Genomic DNA, 24,489 nt, shown 5'->3' with positions numbered 1-24,489 from the left:
CCGTGGCGGTGTTATGGCGGTCTTCTGACCGGCGGTAAGGGCCTTTTACCGCCGAGGTCAGAATGACCCCCATAGTCTCTATGGTATTTTTGGCATGTGTGTCACCAAAATAAAGTACCTTTATTTTTGTAACCCTGAGTATTTTCTTTCATGTGTGTGAGTACCGTGTGACTACAGTGGTATAGCATGAGCTTTGCATGTCTCCTCGTTAGGCCATGGATGCTCATCCACACTACCCCTAGAGAGCCTGGCAACCTTACTTCCAAATGAAAATGTTATAGTTGAAAAGTTGTACAACATTGAGCATGATTGTCTTGAAGTAACTGATCTGTGCTCAAAACCGAGAACTGTTATTAGAGACATCTGATTGGAAGAAAATGACCAAATTATCTATTTGATGGTTCCTGTCTAAGAGGGTTGTATGACGGAATGCCGACTGACAAAACAACGGGTGCCTAAACAACGAGGTCGGAACACCAACCTCGTTGTTACTACTAATGCCTTTACCACGAATGCCTTAACAACGATATTTCGTTGTAAAGGCATTCCTGGTAAAGTCATTAGTAACAGGCACCCATTGATCCTGCATGCCTCACCCCACCCCCCCAACCCCACCCCAAAACCTAAAACCTACCACCCCCCACCCCCTCCCCAAAACCTGAAACGCCCCACCCTCCCAATCCCACCCCAAAACCTAAAACCCCCAACCCCCCACCCCCTCCCCAAAACCTGAAACGCCCCACCCTCCCAATCCCACCCCAAAACCTAAAACCCCCAACCCCCCACCCCCTCCCCAAAACCTAAAACCCCCCACTTACCTGAGTCGTCGCCTCATCTGCGTCGTCCTCCTCAGCCGACTCCCTTGTTTGTACCTTAACCATGCATGTTCGTTGTTCAGGACATGCGTGGTTAAGGCACAAAATAACGAAGTCGTGGTTAAAGAAAGCGTTGTTCCGCTTTCGTTAACCAGGACTTCGTGATAAAAAAGTCGTCATAAAGGATGTTTCCCGTCTAAGAGACAATACAGGAGTACTGAGAGCAGGATATGCCGTGTGCACAATTATTGGTATACTGGAAGCGTCTTGGCTTCAAAGAGTATATTCTGAACAAGTAGCGGAACTGGTAGCCATCTAGAGCGTGACATGTTTCTGCCAAGCTTAAAGTTATCATCTATATGAATAGCCAGTATGGATTTGGAATGGTCCATGACTTTGGCCAGTTCTGGTCACAGAGAGGTTTCATGAAATTTTCTGGTTCACCAGTGAGAAATGGTGAGAGGATTTGAGAGTTGTTGCAAGCTATCCATATTCCTGAAAAGATTGCCGTGGTGAAATGCAGTGCACATCTGAAATCACAAGATTTTGTGTCAATGGGAAATGGATATGCAGATCAAGATGCAAGATTCTGTGCATTGAACTGTGTACTATTCAAGGATAAGTGGGAATTGTTACCTGAAGAAGACAAAACATGTCCAAGTTTTCCATTGCATGTAATAGATACATTGGCAGAATTGAGAACACTGCAGAATAATGTTGGCACGGAGGAAAAATGATCATGGAGCAAAATGAAATATGTACAGCGACAGGATGAATTGTGGGTTTTAGAAGAAGGTCAACTGATTTTGCTGAACAGTTTGTTGTCTCAAATGGCTAGGTATTATCATGGTCAAGCACATGTTGGGAGTGATGCCATGATTCACACTTTTAAGCAGAATTGTTTCAATCCAAGATTTAGATAAGTTGCTGAAGTAGTTTGCCGTTGTTGCGCCATTTGTCAGTCAGCAAATGAACGTTGGAAGATGGACAGTGGTAAATTTGACCCACACTGGAAGAGCAGGAGGTCCATTCAGCAGAATGCAAATGGATTTTTTTGAGATGCCTGTGTGAGGAGGTCTGAGATATGTGTTGGTGATTGTTTGAATCTTTAGTCATTGGATTGAAGCGTACCCTACACCAAGAAATGGCAGCCTCACAGTAGCGAAACTGCTGCTTAGGGAACTGATACCACGTTTTGGGTTTCCGATCTCTTTAGAATCGGATGTAAGAAGTCACTTTAACAAAGAAGTAGTGAAATTGCTATGTGCAGCATTGAACATTGAGCAGAAGTTGCATTGTAGTTACCGCCATGAAGCATCACGGACTAGTGGAACAGATGAATGGTACCTTGAAATCAAGAATTGCAAAAATGTGTGAGTCCACGAATCTGAAATGGCCAGACACACTGCCGTTAGTTCTGATGACAATAAGAAACACACCCAACAGGAAGACAGGATTGTCACTGCACGAGATCCTCATGGGCAGGGCAATGAGGTTGTCAGCGGTTCCTGCAAATGCTCTTGTGAACCTAACAGATGATATGATGTTGGACTACTGCAAGGGTCTGGCTGATGTGGTTCGCTCTTTCTCTCAGCAGGTGGAAGCCACCACGCTGCAACAGTCCCAAGATTAAGGACACAACCTGAGAGCTGGTGACTGGGTTGTGGTCCGAAAACATGTGAGGAAGACGTGTTTGGAACCTCGGTGGAAAGGCCCTTTCCAGGTAGTTTTTTATCACTACCACAGCTGTGAAGTGTGCTGGAGTTCTGAACACACCAGCCACACGAGAAAAGTGGCATGTCCTTTGGACAATGAAGAGGAGTTGTTGAGAGTACCAACAATGATCAGACAAGTCTCAGAACCAGAAGGAGAAGAAAGAAGAACTGAGACTGGATCTGAGCTAGTTGAGAATGGTTCAGTCACTCCTGAGTGAGACGAAGGAGAAGACCTCCAGGAGAGTGACAGTGAGCCAATCTCAATTGAGGCAGCAGGAGAGTCTAGAGGAGGGCTCTCCCAGAAGTAGACAATTTTGAGAGACAAACAGAGCAATCGCCAGACCCCGAGGGGGAAGGAGTTGAGGCGGAGCAAAGCCAGTGTGGTCTGACTCCTCCCTGAACCAGTTGCAGGTCCGCCAAGAGAACATTCTGCAGAGCAGGAATATGTTTCAAGTTCAACACTGAAAAGAACAGACTGTTAAATTTCATGGGGCAGCAGATAGTTGGGTTTTGCCCAAATCCATGTTGTGGACACATGTTGACAACCATGGGGGCACATTTGACCCTAGTGTAGTTGACAGCTGTGATGTGTACTAGGTGTAACGTAGTTCCAGTCAGAAATGATTGGTTACACGATTGTGTTGCTATACATCACATATGTTGGTGTGGACAAAGTGACTAATGCTCCAACTGTATTTTCACAAATAGGTACTCTGGGAGAGGGAGTAGGTGACAACCTCCAGTATACCGTTCATTGCCAGATCTTCAAACCATGGAAGAACGTCACATCATCAAACAGTACCATCTAAATAGTCAGGTAATTGTGGATTTATGTCAGTTTAAGCCAGATGTAACGCCTGAACACACTAATCCAACATGCACACCACCCATTCTTCAACTCATGGCAGTATTACATTTCCTGGCCACGGGGTCCTTCCAATATACAGTGGCCCTATCGGTGGCATGTCCCAACCTATTTTCAGTGTTGTGTTAAGAGATGTGCTGTCAGCAATGATGAAGCACATTGACAGCTATATCAGGTTCCCTAGACATGCAGATTTAGTCAATGTGAAGACTGACTTCAATGGTTTTGCTCGTTTCCACATGTGGTGGGAGACATTGATGGCACACATGATGCCTTGCTGCCACCGCAAGCCAGTCTACAAGTCTATCACAATAGGAAACACTTCCATTTTATCAACGTGCAAGTTGTCTGCCTGCTAGATCACTACATCTCAAATGTCTGTGCCTGGTTCCCAGGTTCAATCCATGATTCCTTTGAAATACAGAACAGCACCATGGCCTGTGGACACCGCTCGTGAGGTACACAAAGCACCGTCCCATCCCACACCGCAGCCCCGGTCCACCGACACCAGCACCATCGACTCCTGTGTCGTCACCATGCATCCTGCCTGCACCGTTGTCTGTGGACACCCTTGTGAGGGTCACAAAGGACCGCCCCGTCCTGCACCGCTGGCTTGGGCCTACCTACAACAGCGCTTCAGCAGCGATGATGCCACTGCCTGCAGCGTGACCTGTGGACACCACACGTCGCATCGCCCCGCTTCGCACCACAGCCCTGGTCTCACTGACGCCACTGGATGCTGTCACCGAGTCACTGCCTGTACTGTGACCTGTGGGCACCGCACGTCGCATCGTTCCGCTTTGCACCGCAGCCCCGATTCCATCCACGCAAGCGCACCTGACTTTATCAGCCTGGAGTTCGATCTGCAATGCATGTGACCTCAAGGGCCCGACGACTCCTGCACCGACTCCGGAACCGACACTGCGACGTCAGTGACGCCACTCTTCGGAGCTCACCGCGAGGATCACAACACCCTGCAAATCCAAGGTATTGTTTGCATGTCTACCTGACAGCATAGCTGGCCTGCAACGCCGCGGCTGGCCTGAACTGTTGGTTTTGTTGATCACGACACCGTGATAGCCCCAGGTGGAGGTATCGACTTCAAGGAACTGCAGTTTTGAGTAAATCTTGCAGAATTTATATTTTTCTTACTATACATTGAATTTTTATCGTATTTGGTCTTGTTTTATATAGATAAATATTGGCTATTTTTCTAAAACTGGTGTGGTGTCCTTTTTTTGTGTTTTCACTTATTACTGTGTGTTATGTGCAAATTCTTTACACATTGCTTCTGAGATAAGTCTGACTGCTCGTGCCAAGCTACTAAGGGGGTGAGCAGGGGTTACCTGACTAGAGTGAGGGTCCCTACTTGGATAGGGTGAAAAACAACTGCCAACTAGAGACCCCATTTCTAACAATACAATCGAGGAAGAAGTAGATACGACTAGGAAAGACGACCTAAGTGAAGGAGAATTGAATGGAAATCAAAAGTTGAAAAGAAAGAGAATAGTAAGTTAATGGTACATAGGTCCTGAATGGGCATACACAACAACAACTGAATGGCAGAGATAGTTTTTGTCTTTTTGTTTTGATTGAGACATTCCAGGTAACAAACTGAACTGTTGAGACAAATTGAGAAAAGTACAAAGAAAAAAAAGAGACTGTTGAAAGTATCTTGAAAAGACCTTTTGATAACCTGAATTGACAAGATAACCTGATTTGACAACCTGCTAAACCGATTTTTGACAAACTTACCGATTTTTAAGAAAAAGGATCCTGGAAGTGGGACTGAAGCTGAAAATAACTGCTGAAAGACGATTTTTGTTTTTTGATTTTGCTGCATAGTTTCTAAATTTTCTAATCTACTTTCTGATTCTTTACAGATCGTGGGTAGCATTAGCCACCAGGGTAGGAAGAACAGGTGCTGTAAATACATGAGTTTTGGTTTGGTAATTGTGTGTGTGATATTGTGTATGATATTGAATGTGAGTATGACTGTTCTTGACAAGAGTAAAGCCAACCATACTTCAGCTTTAGAAACGACTAATGTATTAACAGTGATAAAGAAGATTAGGTTAGATTAGAAGTATCTACCTGTAGACAATGCACAAGGGCAACTTTCTTCTAATGTCTTCTATTGCTTATTGAGTGAGTATGTTGAGACGTTGTATGCGGGGAATTGTTTTGTGTGTATGCAGATTCCTCCATCAGTTGAAGAAGGAGTTACCTATCATAGTTTGCCTCTTACTAATGGGATAATTTGTAGTTTGTTCCTAACAAGACTCTATAACCAGGAGTACATCAAACATTTATATTCCAACCACGATGCAGTGTTTTCGTTTGTCCCCATAATTAGGTATCTGAGTAGAGCAGCTAAGGACAATGACATAGTATTAATGAGGGGTTTCTTTGAGCCAACACTAACTTTTGGTACTGCATATGTGCACAAGAATAACCTGACATGCTCTTTTACGCCGTTAGAAAAGAGCTTTTTAGATCACACAGATGACAGGAGAAGTTAGAAAAGGCTTTAGAGAAAAGTACTTATAGAAATGATTATCCTTTTAGTGAAATGTAAATTATGTAGAATGATTAAATTGAAGAAAATAAAAAATGATCAGAAGAGGGAAGAAATGAAAAGTGAAAATGTGTTTAGGGAAAATTCAAAAAGGGAACGAAGATTTAAGGGGATAGAAATGACAACATTTTAAGCGGAAGTAAAGAAAAATTTGTGTGGGAAGATTTAGTGTGATGACACATTTAATCATCAGAGGAGGGATTGTTAATGCTGAGTTTTACTAATGTGTATTCATGTATTCTGAGGGTTGAATTTGCATAGAAAATGTATTAACTTAGAGAAAAAATAATGCACGCATTTGATGTTGCGCCCAAGTGAGTGGCTGTCAATGATCACAAAATGTACTTTTTAATGGCTTATTAATATGAAATGTTGAGCTTATGTTTGATTAATGTAGTAATAAGTCATATTAAGGGTTATGAATTATGTATTAGATTTATTAATCATAGGCCTTAACTTAGCAAAGTCTTGGCCTACTTGCACAGCCTCATGTCAAGCCACATTTCTTAGGCGACTGATAAAATAGCTGCTTAGGGAATTAAATTGTGATTTTTCACTGTACTGACCATGTGCTCGTAGCTGAAGTTCGTTTCTCATGAGAAACTGTTTGCTAGAAGAGGCTGTACTAGCTAGGGAAACATTGTATAATGTAGTAAGTGTAATACTGACCATCCCAGGAGAAGACAATGGATGCACTAAATGGAGTATAAGTTGCAACAATATTGATACCTGACAAGCCGAACGACCAATAAAAATGTGGGAAATAGTTTTAGGAAACCTAACTTAGCCAGACTGCACCAGAAGGAGGGCACAGTTTTTCCAGTTGCCTCTTTGCCATTTTTCTTGACAGTCCCAAGAACAGATGTGCTTAACTTTATTGCTTAAAAAGACTTTGCTTTTCTGAACTTTGATGCTGAATCCTAATGTCTTGCTGACCGAACTGATGTCCTATTGAGGAAAACTGTCACAGCTTGCTGAACCATACTAAGGCCAGGTATAAGACAATGTTACTGATTGTTACGTCTGTTTGCTTTTGTTTATAGGTACCAACCGCTATTTTGATAAGAGCCATATTTAGATGTTTTGCCAAATTTGTGTTAACTAAATTGTTTTGCATGAAGCCCAAACATGCTATTCTAATTTGATGACAGTTAGGGTCCTCACTGATGCAGTTTGCTATATGTAATACAGTTGATGTCTTTTTTGTTGCTGAATCTAAATGTACACTATTTTGTTTGCACAGTTATTCTTGCTATTAATTTTTACGGTAACCTTAGCATGTGTAGTGGCTCAAGCTGTGATTAGATTTCGATTTTCGCCACCTTGGTCAGCCAGTATTGTTTTTGTATGTTTATCTTTTGATATTGAGATTGAGTTACGTGACATTAGCATTGTTAATATAGGGAAATAAACATTCTAACTTTTACATAAAGGTGTGGTTATTCATGGCCGTGAGGTCATGGTGCGTGGAAATTACTGACTCCTATTGATTATTGATGTCACTGATTGTTATTTGCTATTGATTTGTATTGGTATTGGGTTACATGGTGGGAACAACTCAAAGAGCATTCAAATGGTCCATCAGCCTCTACACGTCTCCCTTGTAAGTTTACTTAATAAGGTCTGACGCGCTAACACACATGGGATCTTATTGATGAGAGGCTTCTTTGCTGTTGCTGATGATTTATTCAATACAAATTGATATATGTGGTTTCAAATACAATTTGTTTTTAACAAGTAGGCTGTTTGGATGTAATTCTTGTGTATTGTGTGACATAAGATTATTGCATCTATTGATCAATAGGAAAGTATTAGATGAATCAATCTTCCAGGAACCTTATTGGGTGCAACAGTTCTCTGGGGGAATATTGGGTCCCCCTGTGTATGTTTTATATAATAATGTACTCGACTGAAGGGCACACTTACCATGTTTTGCCACCAAGGAGATAGGGCTCAGCACAAAGACGGAAACCAGAGACAGCTGTGCCCTGCACACTGTATGCTCTGTCGTAATGAGGACACAGCAAATGGTGAATCACAGTCTGGCAAGGTGCAAAAGATTGAAAATATATGTATTAAAAACTCTATGAAATGTGCAATTGTCTCGTTAATGTACTTACAATACTTTTACTGGAAAAACATTTAAAACCATGTATTTCAACGTAGACCGGAGAAATAAATGTCAAACTCAGAGAATCTGAGCCCTTTCACTAGGGTGGCAGAGGCCAGGGCCACCGCCACCGAGTTACAAGCTGGTCCACTTTCTTAAGAGATCCCTGCAGTGGCAGCTCCTTTCACAAAATTGAAAGCTTGTAGAGCAGGTGCTATGTTTAAATTTCCCGCTCCGTAGTGTTTTTCTAGTGGGAAAAAAAATCGCAATGCTGAGCTTTTGTTTTGCAGCTCAAAAAACATAGGGCCTCATTATGACCCTGGCGGGCGGCGGAGGCCGCCCGCCAGGATCCCGCCCTCCATTATACCGCTCCGCGGTCTGAAGACCGCGGAGGGTATTATGAGTTTTTCCCTGGGCTGGCGGGCGGTCTCCAAAAGACCGCCCGCCAGCCCAGGGAAAAACTCCCTTCCCACGAGGATGCCGGCTCGTAATCGAGCCGGCGGAGTGGGAAGGTGCGACGGGTGCAGTGGCACCCGTCGGGTATTTCAGTGTCTGCAAGGCAGACACTGAAATACTTTGCGGGGCCCTCTTACGGGGGCCCCTGCCGTGCCCATGCCATTGGCATGGGCACGGCAGGGGCCCCCAGGGGCCCCGCGACCCCCCCTACCGCCATCCTGTTCATGGCGGCTTTCCCTCCATGAACAGGATGGCGGTAGGGGGGGTCAGAATCCCCTCGGCGGCGCAGCGAGCTGCGCCGCCTTGGAGGATTCTAAGGTCAGTGGAAAACCGGCGGGAGACCGCCGGTTTTCCCGTTCTGACCGCGGCCAAAGCGCCGCGGTCAGAATGACCAAGGGAGCACCGCCGGCCTGTCGGCGGTGCTCCCGCCCCCGTTGGCCCTGGCGGTAGAGAACCGCCAGGGTCAGAATGAGGGCCATAGTGATGACGTGCAGATAGTTTTTCCCCCGTGCATAGTCTATGAAAATGACTGACCTTCGCCCTTCCCTCAACAAGACCGAGATGACCCTCATTGTGATCTGGTGACCTCGTAGCAGATGGGCCGCAAAGTCAGAGGGTTTACACATGTGAGTCTCAACTAGTCTAAATACAGCACTTCCCCTGACTCCAAATAGTGTGGGGCAACCACGGGTTTGGCGGGGGTGGGACCATCACTGAATTATCTGCTGCTTCCTCTCTGCCAAACTCTGCCCTATGTTTCCACCATTGCCACAGAACACTGAATAGGTTTTGAATAAGCGATCAGACTTCTCATGGATTCTGCTCATCAAACCTGGTATTATCAGTTCTTCAACTCCATCTTCAACAGATATTGATGGCGGGGATTTAGACATCATTGCACTAGTCCCGGTTATGTGTCATCATATGGCAGTCCAGCCTTACAGTTCCTAAGCAATATTGCTGGGTAGTCTTACCCTCGAGATATCAACATGAACATTTAACTTCTAAGATCATGGAGACAACAGAAAAAATTGCAAAGCGGGATGGAAGTTCCCTAATACTTCACCATTGTCACTTCAGTTCTGTTGTTTGCAGAAACAGATTCAGGTAGCGTTGATTCAGTTGCAACTATATCCTCCTGAATCACATAAAAAACCATATGGTTAAAAAAAGAAACACTGAATTGAGCAAAAACTCAGCGTGCTTTCTACATGGAGATGTATAAAGCAAAGTACAAATGTTTTTTTTCTTTAAAATGTATATCTCCCTATTTTTTTTGCGGAATCTGAACCCTGAAAAGCACATGCGTATTTCAGAATGGCATACTAGTTTCAGGGTGCACAAGGATGTTGGTGACTTAAGCTGCTCGAATTCACATGTTATTTAAAAAATGTAATTACATATTCGAGAATCGAAAAGCATGTTTAAGGATACACATTCACATTAGTTAGCGACACTTTTCAAATGCACATGGATTTGACAACTGCAAGGCATGTTCGAGAATGTGCAGGGCCAGGGAACCATTAGTGAGTAGCGATTCTCAAAGAAAGTTTAAAATGTTTTATTGCTTGTTTAATGAAAGCACTTACAATACATTGGAGGATTAATAGAAACAGAAAACATGAAAAGCCGTCCATCCAAGAAATGACAAAGATGATAAAAGTAGCATGTGCAGTACATTAATACAGTAGTAGCATTGAGTGGTTAAGCACCTAAAGAGTCAGTAGTTATCTTGTGAGATAATAAAACATTTGGGGCAGATTTATCAACAAGTTGCATTGCCCTTGCGCCACACAAAGGAGCGCAACGGCAACACAACTATTAAGTCAGATTTATGTGTGGCCCTTTGTGGCTTGATAAATCTAGTGTAAGGCAATGCAGCATATATTGCTGCGTTGCGTTTCTTTACCCCAGGGAAGCATTCCATGGGTGGAGCATGAGTGTACCCACACATCCACCCTTGGATTTTGGCAGATTTAGCAACACTGATAGACCTGTGAATGTGGCAAAATGCTACACCTCTACTGGTTAGGCATAACTAGAAAAAATATATTTAGTTTTCCAAATTTTTGGGGAGAAAGCCTGCGAGTGCATACGCAAGCGCATGCATCTCGCTTGCCAGACTCTGTTGTTTACAAGAAAGGGCTTGGAGTCCGCCCTTCCTTAACATTTGTTGGAATCAGTGCCCTTCTTCTTTGCAGCCTTGTAATTGACCAGTGCACTGTAAATGTCACATCCGTTCCTTACAGTGGAGCAGGGATGCAGCACAGATTGAATGAACTTAATCTGTTCCCTCCATTGCTCCCGACGTGAGTGAGGTACTATTACTTCCCCCACCACTCGCCTGCCTGCTGCTCCTTCCGTAGTGCTTGCACTTAAAATAATAGTGGAATCATAACGGCACTCATGCGGTTTATGAATCTCTCCCTCTACATAGTGCCCACCACGCAGTGCTTAATTTCTGCTTGTTGTTTCCGGTGCAGGGCACCGGAAGTTATTTTTGAGGGCCGGGGCTTATTCTTCTGCTTCAAGCATTTGCTGCCAGCAAGAGACATACGGGAAAGACAGAGGAGGGGAAAACGAAAAAGCGTCACAAAGGGAGAAAGTAGAAAGCTGCTAGAGTGAACTGAAGGGGCAGGGAGTGGCTTTAAATGGATTGAAGAGGCCCGAGGTGTCTTCAGGAATATGCCACCTCAGTATTCCCTGCTCCACAATTAATTGCAGCAGCCCCGTTTTTAAGAGTAGGAGTTTTGGGCACCGACACGTTTATATTTACAAATTAACCACTGCCACCACGATACATCTTCCACAGGAGAATAAAGCAAAACTATATTCATTGCTGATGGTGTTTGAAATGATGCCTTAACTGGGAGCGCATTAAAAATGGATATGTTTTTGTTTCTTTCATATTATATGCTGGTAACTGTATTGGAGCGCTGTACACAAGTACCACTTGCATTACACAAGGACACATTAATTTTCGTTTTTCTTTTCACACGGAGAGGTTAAGTGATGTGCCCAGAACCACAGGCATGTTGAGGCGACGCCGAGGGGAAACATCCTTTTTTATGACTTTTTTATTACGAAAGTCGTGGTTAACGAAAGCGTAACAACGCTTTTTTTAACCACGACTTCGTATTTTTGTGCCTTAACTACGTATGTTCTGAACAACGAACATGCGTGGTTAAGGTACAAAGAAGGGAGTTGGCGAAGGTAAGTGGTGGCTTTAGGTTTTGGGGTGGGGTTGGGGGGTGGGGCGTTTTTGGTTTTGGGGAGGGGGTGGGGGGTCAGGGGGTTTTAGGTTTTGGGGTGGGGTTGGGGGGGTGGGCGTTTTTGGTTTTGGGGAGTGGGTGGGGGTCAGGGGGTTTTAGGTTTTGGGGTGGGGTTGTGGGGGTGGGGCGTTTTTGGTTTTGGGGAGGGATTGGGGGGTTAGGGAGTTTTTAGGTTTTGGGGTGGGGTTGGGCGTTTTTGGTTTTTGGAGGGGGTGGGGGGTCAGGGGTTTTTAGGTTTTGGGGTGGGGTTGGGGGGTGGGGCGTTTTTGGTTTTGGGGAGTGGGTGGGGGTTTTAGGTTTTGGGGTGGGGTTGGGGGTGGGGCGTTTTTGGTTTTGGGGAGTGGGTGGGGGGTCAGGGGGTTTTAGGTTTTAGGGTGGGGGTTGGGGGGTGGGGCATTTTTGGTTTTGGGGAGTGGGTGGGGGGTCAGGGGGTTTTAGGTTTTAGGGTGGGGTTGGGGGGGTGGGGCGTTTTTGGTTTTGGGGAGTGGGTGGGGGGTCAGGGGGTTTTAGGTTTTGGGGTGGGGTTGGGGGGTGGGGTGAGGGATGTAGGGTGAATGGTGCCTATTGCTAATGATTTTATCAGGAGTGCCTTTACAACAAAATATCGTTGTTAAGGCATTCGTGGTAAAATCATTAGTAGTAAGGACGAGGTCGGTGTTCCGACCTCATTGTTAAGGTTAGTAGTTGTTTTTAATTCGGTGTTCCGTCATATTATCGACGCCGAGACTTGTACTCGGTTTCCCGGTTTCAGAGACACCAGCTCTGGCCATTAAGCCAAATACTCTCTCCTGTTGTTATGAATTTGTTTGAAGTGCATTTTGTGCGATCAGAGAGGCCAATGTACTATCTGGGACTCTGGGCTGTGGTATCTCGGGGCTTCGATGGCAGCAGGCAGGTCACGTTGGGCGGGAAGGGGTCAGTGTAGGCATCCTTCAATGTGGGGTCAGCGAGATGTATTCAGTGCGAGGTTCTGCTGTCTAGACGACAGCAATAGGCATGTGATTTGTTTTTAAATAAACGTCCATGTGCTGTGAGTCAGTGCAACCCCAAGGAGAGGTGCCCGTCTCCGTGCTGTCTGCGTTAAAATCCTCAACGGGAAAACTTTATCTGGGAATAGGAATACATGTGTACAGCCAATGTAAACCAAGGACACATACTCAAGAAAGTGTATGAACAAAAATGCATCAATTTAAACTAAAAATAATGTGAACAGCCGCCGAGAGCGGGGCTGTCCAAACAGATGGGGTCAGGTGCCCAGAGGCTGTCACCTGATGGCATGACACTCACAGCCTAGGTTATTAGACAAAACACATTTTATCCAATAGGGCAGGGTAAAATCTCTTTCTACTGGGAAACTGCCTCTTGAAAGCACTATTGTGATTTGGTCAGTATCGAACTGGTTGAGCTGTAAACTGATGTAAGATTGTTTTACGCCATGAGGGGTCATGAAAGATTACAGTGAAACTCTCGGGAAAATTCCCATTGTAAGAATTGGGAAATCATCCATTCCACTCTGAATTCTCTTCACTGAAGTAGTGAACAATCAAACACCGATGGTCAGGAAGGGTGAGGAGTTGTTTCGGAGGGGGTTGTTTTCATTTTTCGCAGATTATGCTCCTTGCTGACTCCCAGCAGACACATTATTGTGTTATCCGTTCTCATTTCGAAACAGCATATCGGAAGGTAGCATGTTTGACCTTTTTGGACTGTGGAAACCTTGAGCCAGGGTGCGTGGATGATGCAACCACATGGCTTAGGAGAACAGCTTTGTGTCCTTAACACCGTTAAAAGCCACCGTTAGCTCTGTACATCAAGTTCATTACGCGTTTCTTGCTAAGCAGTGTTTGATGTGCTATCACACCAGCAAGATGCCTTTTACAAATAAAAGGAGCAACAAAGTAAGTATATTTTCACTTTTAGTTGGCAGCAATATTATTTTGGTTCAAAATGGTAATTTGTTCCATACATCATTCAGTATTGCACAAGTACTCAATCGTACATTAGGTACGAGGCCAAGAATGGGAAAGACTTTCTGCATAGCCTGTTTTCAAGCCCTTCATGTGCATTGCGTTTTTGACATAAGTAAACCTGTTACCAGACTGAGAGAAGAACTGCAAGTCTGTAACTTTCTAAGCACAGACAGTGTGAGCACGAGTGTTCATCCTCTGTCTATAGAGAGATGTCATCCATCGCAGGGTCAGTAGGGTGCGATCCATGCCTGACTTTAAGGATTACCACTTCAGAGGTAAAACAAATTGCAATAGATTAATTATGTCTGTTTTGTGATGTCTTCAATTAGATGTATAACTGAATATCCTACATATCTTGCATGGATCTAACTTCTTACATGTATGATGTTCGTCGAAATCCTATAGGCTCCCCAGTGTACAATGTCATATCATCAGTGAATCCACCTTTCCCTCCCCATCTCTCCTTTTACTCATATCAGACCTCATTTTACTCCTATGATCTACAAATTACCACTTTCTAGATTCTTCATCTTCTAATTCTCCATTATTCTATTCAATCCAACTAACAGACACATGTCCACGGCCCAAAGGAACTCATATTTCCCTATACTAATCCACCACCAATCCTTTTGGGTTCAGCAGTAGGTACTACTCACCGAAAGGTGCTTTAACACCATCAGGGTAATAAGCTCTAAATAAATACAATTACAATTTGGATCTGACTGTGAACACAATAAAGCCTGTTTTGGCAAGGCTAGACAACTAGCTCTCCATCCAGGAGCTGAAGTGTCCAGTTTGAAGGCAACCTGGCTATGGTCATGCAAAAAAAAAACCTTTAAGCTAACAAAAATACATTTTTTTTAATCACACTTTTTTTTTATTTACCAATCCAAATGGTCTCTGCCATCTTGTTTTTTTCAACTGTGCCTTTTGGCCCAGTTCCAGCTCCTTATGCTCTGTGTCATTACTACAGTGTGGAAATTACGGAAAAGGGTGATTATATTTTATGAAATTTGCAATCGTTTAATTGTTTTTCTTTTTTTCTTTTACAGCAACAAAAAAAAAGCTTATATCGAAACAGCAGTCAGATTAGAGTGATTATCACTTTGAGGCAGGCACTACTTAATAGTATTGAGTAGTTGTATTCCTTTTTTGTAAAAAAAAATTATTCCCACAATAATGTCACTATCCTACACATTCTGATCATATGAAGTCAGTCAGCTTGGTCAGACTTACATGTAGACATAGTTAGATTTATTTTTGCAGCATGACAGGAGTGAATATATACAATGGAGATATTTAAAATGGATGAGGCAGAGATGGGGATTTTGACATTTTTTGAAAGTACATCATCAACTTATTCCAATCGGTGTCCATTAGGAACGCTCTACAGTCTCTGGCCGATTTAAATGTGATCTATAACTCTTGGCTCTACACACAGTGGCTTGTATAAAGTAAAGAAGGGTCAGCCCCTCTGGATCTAAGGCGGTAAGTCTAGTAGGGTCCTAGATTCTAGCGGCCTTGCTGAGAACTGGTACTTACCTTTGTGGTTTCCTGGTACCCCCAGTGACCCTCTACACACATTTTAGTATATGGTTTGTGCTCCTCCTAAGCCCACTATTTTCTATTATGTTTTTCACTATTTGCACTGTTTTCTGACTATTCTTAGGCCTATTTCTGACAACTAGTGCATATGACTTGTGTATTACTTACCTCCTAAGGGAGTATTGCCGCTATACTAATTTTGGTGCTGTGTTACCATAATAAAGTACATTTATTTTTGTAACACTGAGTGTATTTTTTCATGTGTGTAAGTGCTGTGTGACTACAGTGGTATTGCATGAGCTTTGCATGTCTCCTAGATATGCCTTGGCTGTTCATCCACAGCTACGTCTAGAGAGCCTGGCTTCTAGACACTGCCTAGACTACACTAATAGAGGATCCCTCCCTTGACCTGGTATACGGTGTAAGTACATTAGGTACCTACCCCACACCAGGCCAGCTTCCTGTAGCCAGTGAACTCTATGCCATCCACACTATGCCACTCAAATATACTCTGCACCACTGCACTCTATGCCACTGTACTCTATGCCACTGCACTCTACCCTGCACCACTCTACTGTGCCATGTACCATTCCACTGCACACCACTTCACTCTACTCTGAAACAATCTATTCTGCCCCTCTCCACTCTACAACACTGCAATATATGCTGCATCACTATACTATGTGCTACTGTACTCTATGGACTCTACTCTAAACCAGTGTACTCTACTCTAACCGCTGCACTCTATGCCAGTGCACTCTACACCAATTTACTAAAAAACAATGCACTCTATGCCACTGCCATTACCGCCAATCTACTCTGCACCACTGCACTCTGTGCCACTATACTCCACAACACTCTACACCACTGTACTCTATACCATTTTACTTTATGCCACTGCACTCTATGCCACTCGTTTCTACTTTGCACCACTGTACTCTACACCACTGCTCTCTATGCCACTTTACTCTGCACCAATCTTCTATACACCACTGCACTCTAAGACAGTCTACTCTGCAGCACTGCACTCTCTACCACTGAACTCTATGCCACTGCACTCTATGCCACTGCAGTCTACTCTGCACCACTCTGTGCCAATGAACTCTATACCACTACACTCTACACCACTCTACTCTGCATCACTCCATTCAATGCCACTGCACTCTACCCTGCACCACTCCACTTTGCACCACTCCACTCTAAGCCACAGCACTCTTCGCCAATCAACTCTAAGTCACTCTAATCGACTTTGTACCACTGCACTCTATGATACTGCACTATAATCTATGCCACTGCACCCTACACTGCTTCACTCTACTCTGAAACAATCTATGCAACTCCACTCTATACCATTGTACTCTGTGCCACTTCCCTCTAAACCACCCACTCTAAGTCACTGAACTCTAAGCCACTCTATTCTACTCTGCACCACTGTACTCTATCTTACTGCTCTCTATGCCACTTCACTCTGTACCGCTCTTTCTGCATCACTATATTCTGTGCCACTTCACTCTAAGCCACTCTACTCCACACCACAGCACTCTACAACATTCTACTCTGCACCACTGCACTGTATGCTACTGCAGTTAATGCCACTGCACCATTCTACTCTGCATCACTCTATGCCACTGCACTCTATGCCACTCTAATCTACTGTGCACCACTGCACTCAAAGCAACTGCATTCTACGCCACTTCAATCTAGGCCACTCTACTACAAACTGCAGCACTCCACTCTATGCCAGTGCATTCTACCCCACTACTCTATGCCACTCCACTCTTCCCTGCACCACTCCACTCTACCCTGCAGCACTCTATTCTATGCAACTTCCCTCTACTCTGAAACAATTTACTCTACACCACTGCACGCTATACCACTCTACTCTATGCTGTACCACTCTATACCACGCTACTCTCCACCACCTTGCTCTGTGTCACACTACTCGGAGCCACTGCACTCCACCCAATGTACTCTACACCACTTTACTAAAAAACAAATGCACTCTATTCCGCTGCACTCTACGCCAACTACTCTGCATCACTTCACTCTGTGTTACTATACTTTACAACACTCTATGCCACTGTACTCTACAGCACTGCACACTGCACCACTCTACACCTTTCCACTTTGTCACTGCACTAAACGCCATTCAATTTTACTCTGCACCACTGTACTGTATGCCACTGCTCTCTACAGTACTTTACTGTGCAACACTCTACTCCACTGCAATCTATGCCAATGCGCTCTATGCCAATGCACTCTACACCACTGCACTCTAAGAAACTCTACTCTGGAGGACTGCACTCTACATTCCTGAACTCTACACCACTTCATGCTACACCACCCTACACCACTGCACTCTAAGACACTGTACTCTGCAAGACTTTACTCTCCACCACTGAACCCTATGCTGCTCTGCATCACTGCACTCTTCTCTGCACAACTTAAATCTATGCCAGTGCAGTCTACGCGACGTGACTCTATCTCACTCTATTCTACTCTGCACCTCAGCACTCTCTGCGACTACACCAGTCAGGCTATGCCACTTTACACCTCTGCACTCTATCCTGCACCATACCATTTTACCTGCCACCACTTCACCCTACTCTGAAACAGTCTAGTCTATGCCACTGCACTCTACTCCACCCTGCGCCTCTCCAACCTGCACCACTCCCCTCTGTGCCACTCCACCCAATGCCACTGCAATCTATGCTGTGCCACTCCACTCTACTCTACACAAGGTTTATGCCACTGCACTCTACACTCATACACTCTACATTACTTTACTCAATACCAATACACTCCAAGCTACTTAACTGTATGCCAATCTACTCTGCAGCCCTGAACTTTATGATACTTCACTCTCAGCCACTGTACTTCGCACTCTGCTCTATTAAACTCTACTCCACTCAATGAGACTTCACTCTACAATACTTACTCCACTCTACCACTCTATGACACTACTCCATTCTATGCCACTCCACTCTATGCCACTATTCCACCCCACTGACAATATATGCCACTGCTTTCTACACCGCTCTATGCTACTCTATGCCATTCTTCTCAACTATACTGCTCCACTGTATGCCACTTAACTATATGACAATCTACTTCACTCTGCACCACTCTACTCTAAAACACTCTACTCCACTCTATGCAACACCCTCTACATCACTCCACTCTCCTCTACACCACTCCACAACACTCTATGCATTCTATGACACTATACTCTACTCTGACACTCTACTCCATTCTAAACCTCTTCGTCCTTCCACTCTACAACACACTACTTCATCCCTGACACTCCACAACACTATGCCACTCCACTCTGCTCCACGCCACTCCATTTCACTCCACCTCTACTCCACTCCACACGACTCTCTGCACCACTCCTTAACACCCCACTTTACTCCATGTCAATCTGTTTTATAACACTTCACCCCACGCCACTCTCCTTGACGTCACTAGCTTTTCACCATGCTGAACAGCTGCCGAGCTGGTGAACAACATGGCTAAAACATATTGGCAAAGCCAATAGCTCTTGCCTATGCAAGAACAATTGGCTTGGCCTATGCTTGTTTATTTTTCTATGGAAATAGGAAATGCTTCAGATGTTTTTGCTTTTGTTTTTGTGCTGGAAGGTGCCCCTTCCTGCACGAAACAACAATGTCTGCAATGCAGGCACTCTTGCAGCACAGCGCAATGGTGCCTGTATTGGTGCTAGGCAGCACATTGTATGCCAGCGCAAGGAAAGGACAATAATGCACCATATAACATTAAATATGGTACATTCCATCCCTGTCATGCAGCCCAGCAAAGTGGCTCACTGTGCTGAATGAAAGTTTGATAAATGTGTCCCTTGATCTTAAAGGGGACAGACAGCTTGTTATGAAATGGGGTTGCCCGTTGATTCCTTTTCTGCATTACTGAGATGTTTAAAGGCTCGTTGCTTGGCTGACTCTAGGTGTGGTTCAAGTTGGCTCACACAAGGTGAGACAATGTTGACTGCACTATTGCCTGATGATTTATTCCAGAGCTGTAAGAGTGGAGGCAGTTAATTTTTCTACTGCAGTAAAGTGCTTCGTGGGCCAGCAGCTCAACTGCACATTGGAGCCTTCCAAGCTAGAAATCATGGCATGACAACAGCTTCTTATATTTCATATGTTAAATAGTGGTCTTAGGAAACTCTTTGTTTCCTCATTGAAGGCTGGACAAGTGCACAGGAGGTGAACTGATGATGCTGGTTACTATCCACAGAATCTGTAACGTTTATCCGAGTCGTTTGTCTGCCATGGGAGAAATCTGTCTTTGGATGGAACTAGGCCAAAACAGTATTGTAGAAACGTATTTTTTAATAAAATTGGTAATGGCTGCTGTAGAAAATCTTGGTCGCTTGTGAGAACTGATCTAGGACCACGCAAGAGAGCGCTTACTGAAGGTTTGTTTGTCCTCAATAAAAGAAAGATTTGTAGCCATTCCTTTTCCCACCTGGGGCTTGCTGTACACACCCATAGATCTTGTAACAACAAGGGCTACAAGTCATATACAATGGTAAAGAAGCCAGGAAAGAATTTGTCAAAAAATAGCAGAAACCAGTGAATCACAACAAGAATCCGAATCTTCTGAGACAGGGCTGAAAACCAAACCCCAAAAAACAGATCTACTTAGAATATCGATGGCTACCTCTCGTCCTCCTCCAACAACTGATCAGAAAACAGAGGATCTTCAACGTGTTATCTGTGGTTTACCCAGGACAAGGGCCAAAAAGATTGATGAATGAACAAAGTACAAAGCATGTGTTTCAAAGAACAAACATGTTTTCATCTGCGGCTAGTTTCTTCCAAAATGAAGTTTTCAGCCGCATAGCTGATCTAAACAGCGAGGTGAATGTATTTGCAGTGGGTTTGAATGCCTACCCGAACTGTATGCATGCATACATTTGAAAATATGAATGTACAATGAGCTCCCAGCAGCAACATAAGCGCCAGACGTCAGTTAAGTTGACACCCTTTGAAAAAGCAGATGAAGTTTTAAAGCCACTCTTGAGTGCTAGCTACAGGTTCACACTCAGTGAAATCAGAGAAGTAGTGGTCAACATTAACAAAACTGTACAGTATTGATCCATAATAATGAAATTAAGATGTTTATGGGGAGAATGTACAATGACAGAATTTGTTTTTTTGTCAGTCTAACAAAAAGAATGAGCCAATTATGGTGTTCTCAGCTGATTTGACTCATGAAGTTCTTGCTGCCAAAATAAGATCACAGGATGCAGTAAAATCAGCAGTAGCCATTTTAAGAAACGTCACAAAAGTTAAAGATTTTGGACTTAATGACAAATTTTGTGATGCCCCTGAGCTCCGCAAATCAAGGGAGTAAACAAGAATGCCTGATGTTATCCTGACATTTTTTATATCAGTGTTTAATATCAGCAAAGCAAAACTGTTACAAACTAAAGTTCTTGAGTTTGGAACGGAAGCCGACAACATTGATGATGGCTTTAAAGACATAAGCGAAGAAGTGAAAGACAATCCCATGAACCGACAGGTATATGCTGTGCAAATGTACTGTCTTTTCCAAATCATGTTTATTGAATTACATTACAGCAATAAGAAAACTCCGCTACACATAATGACTGCCCATGCAGCCCAAATAGAGAGGTATTCATTTCAATGAATAGAATTGACATATCAACAAGTTATAATGACATAGTATGGAGCAGAAACTTGTTAGCAGCTCATGCTGTGAATTCCTGTGAATCTGGCAGCACACCGTTTCCAAGTCACTTTACCAGGAAATGACTTACAATTACTCCTCTTGATAATTTTGATTTTGAAAACAGCTCTTCTTTGTCTGGAACATCCAACACATTTGATACTACCATGGTGCTTTTTCAAGACTGTACCAATGACATAGCTGCTGGAAAACAAGCTGTGTCAGCTGTATGCATCAACAAATAAAGCTGCAAACTTATAACCCAACTGCGTTGCCAATGAGTGCAAAATCACTACAAGCCATCAACACATTCCAGTCTACCAGAAAGTTTCAAAATGGCTAAAGACATGGATTTTCTTCTACCTGAGGCTGCGTTCCCCGAAGCTGATTTAACTGAATTTATCACATTGCTTATTCGATGCGGACTGAAGGATGAAGAAAAGCCAGTTCCTCTGTGGGCTGGCATCCAAACAATTTTTTTAAATGCCATCCAGAAAAATATGTCCAGGATCAGCAATGTCTATCCAAGCTAAATTACTTCTCAAATGATCCAATAACACAAATCAAAAATGAAAATCTCAGGACAACAATTTGTTTATGGAGGTATATCAGGGGGTGAGATTTCATGGCTCCTCAGTCTATGTGCTAGAACACAGATAATCCCGATGTGTCTATCTTCTAAAAGTTCTAATTCATCTGTTTGTACTTTTCCCAAGATCTGCTGGTGAGTTCAAGGTCACTAATTATACCTCTGTGAACAACAAGCAGTATAGGTAGTTGAAGGCTCAATAGTAACATGGCTGCAGACTATCCCGAAAATTAAGTTAGAATTGCCACGGATGAAATGGGTAAGTGCTGTGACATACTGAACGCCCGCATAACAACTGGTCTGTTAGCGTTTGGCCACCCAACCACCCCAGCAGCTGAGTTTCAAGAAATAAAGAAGTTCTAGAGGTTGTTGGTAGCCTGTGCCAAACATGCAGCAATTAAAGACTAAAATAAAAATCCCTGAAAGCATCAAATATACAATAACACAAGGCACATCAATATACACCAATTAGTGCACCATAGTGGGGAAAGCAGAACCATAAATTAATTAATTAGACAGAAAATTGTTGCAGATCATTAGACCAGAGACATGAGGAGGGCAACTAGCATGCCGATGCGTTAAGTCAAGTGAACATATTCTGACGTTGAGAGCTGAAGACTGCACACAAAAAATAGCCCCTCAACATAAACAAGACTATCAACCCAAAAAGTAAGCTATAGTCAGAAAGCAAACTAGCATCAGGAGGTACAATTCACAGTAACTCTTCAAGACTAGATTACTGGTTCATAAGACCTTAATGCCAAAATGTCTTATTCTCAGATACTAGCAAAAACATTATCAGATCACTCATCATTGCTGATCACATAAGTGTACAGTATCCACTTAGGACATCCTCATTTCTCACTCCTAATTCCTACTTCTCATCCCTAATTCTCATCCTTCATCCCTACTTCTCATCCCTGCTTCTCATCCATCATCCCCGCTTCTCACCCCTTGTCCCTACTTCTCATCCATCATACAGCGTCCCTACTTCTCATTCATCATCCCTACTTTTCTTACATCATCCCTACTTCTCATCCCTGCATCTCATCCCTGCTTCTCATCCATCATCCCTACTTCTCATCCATCATGCATCATCGTTACTTCTCACCCATCATCCTTACCTCTCATTCATGCTTCTCATCCATTATCCCTACCTCTCGTCCATCATCCCTACTTCTCATTCATCATACATTATCCCTACTTCTCATTCATCATCCCTACTTCTTATCCATGATACATTATTCCTGCTTCTCATCCATCATCCCTAATTCTAATTCATCATACATCATCCCTACTTCTCATCCTTCATCCCTATTTCTCATCCATCATGTCATCCCTACTTCATCATCAAAATTCTTTATGCGATTGTGTATCTCACAATCGTAAAGGCAGGTAATACATACAGATAACACCAATGTGTAAACACATGAAATAAATAAATAAAATAGATCAAAGCATACAACAATTAATACCATATGATAAAATTCGCTACAAAAAGCCAAGTTCATATATAATTCTATAAAACCGTATAATATCAATAAAACAATGTGTTTAGAAACAAGAACTATTAAACCTGACTAAAAAAATATCATAATAGGAGGCCTCCCTAATATACCTAATAATGTGATCTAGCCTTAATTACAGCACATAAATATAGAGCTAATCCATTGCAGATCATAATTGATGGAAGAGACTGCAAATAGATAAAAGCTGGGCGACATTGTTTAAAGTGCATAGAATTTAGAAGGTGAATCACAAACACTTTCCTTAGTTCAGAATAAAATTTGCAAAAGAAAACTATATGCATTGTACTTTGGTCAGACAGTGAATCACAAAGACATTTTTCTTGAACTGGAGTCCAATCATTGGTAAGCGGAGACGATGAAAAGTCTCTAGTCTTAAACGTGTGAGGACATATTGGTGCCTCGAATTCAGTACGTATTTTAGATACGGTTCCATGCCATCTACTTGCTGTAGCAGAAGATTCCTCCTTACACTAGCTTTCTGTGACTCAATGGCCCACCTCGAGTCAGCCAGGTAGGTAAGACAGATGTTTTTCAGACCTTTCCTAGAAAATGTTTCCAACTTGTCTGGAGTAAAGTATAATTCAGGGTGGCCCAAGTCAGTGAGAAAATTATTTATATAGTTCAGCCATGGAATTTGCAGTGAATAAGTTGATAATTGAGCGTCTTCAATGATAGCCCTATTCAGCCTAGCAGAGTCAGAAGTCCATTCCTTGTGCCAAAGTAAAATTGGTTGCGTGCTTATTAAATCTGTAACATATGTTGCCCCCATTTCTGTATGACACACCAAAGTTGAAGTAGATTTTGGCACACTTAGGATGGACCTTAAAAAATCATTTTCGGCAAGCTGTAGGGCATTGCATTTCCTGTATCCCCAAAGGCCTGCCCCATACGATGCAACTGAAAAACATTTTGCATTATAAATAGCCATCATGTCTTTAGGGGTAGCCCTCCCAACCTTCTTGGAATTTTTTTTTACGGCCATGATAGTTTTCATAAATAATAAATTCCTAGACCTAATGGCTTGCAACTGAGTACCTTTATTAAGGAACATGATTCCTAAATAGGAGAAAATGTCTGTATCATCTAATTTGACACCTTTTAGCGTGACTTGAATTTTTTTTACAGGTTTTGTGCCACAGGTCATTAGAAAGGTTTTGGAATGATTAATTCTAAGACCTAGGTCTTCCATATAGTTATCAAAAGTTGTTAACAATCGCTGCAAAGCTACTGGGTATGTGCCATCAAAACGGCATAGTCCGCATACATAAGTGCTGGAATCTTTCGGGGACCAACTCGTGGAAGATCTCTGCAAGCAGTGGATAGAACATCC

This window comes from Pleurodeles waltl, chromosome 1_1, assembly GCF_031143425.1.
Source record: "Pleurodeles waltl isolate 20211129_DDA chromosome 1_1, aPleWal1.hap1.20221129, whole genome shotgun sequence".
In the NCBI taxonomy this organism is placed as follows: domain Eukaryota; kingdom Metazoa; phylum Chordata; class Amphibia; order Caudata; family Salamandridae; genus Pleurodeles; species Pleurodeles waltl.
The sequence above is the reverse complement of the archived record's forward strand: the minus strand, read 5'-3'. Positions refer to the sequence as shown.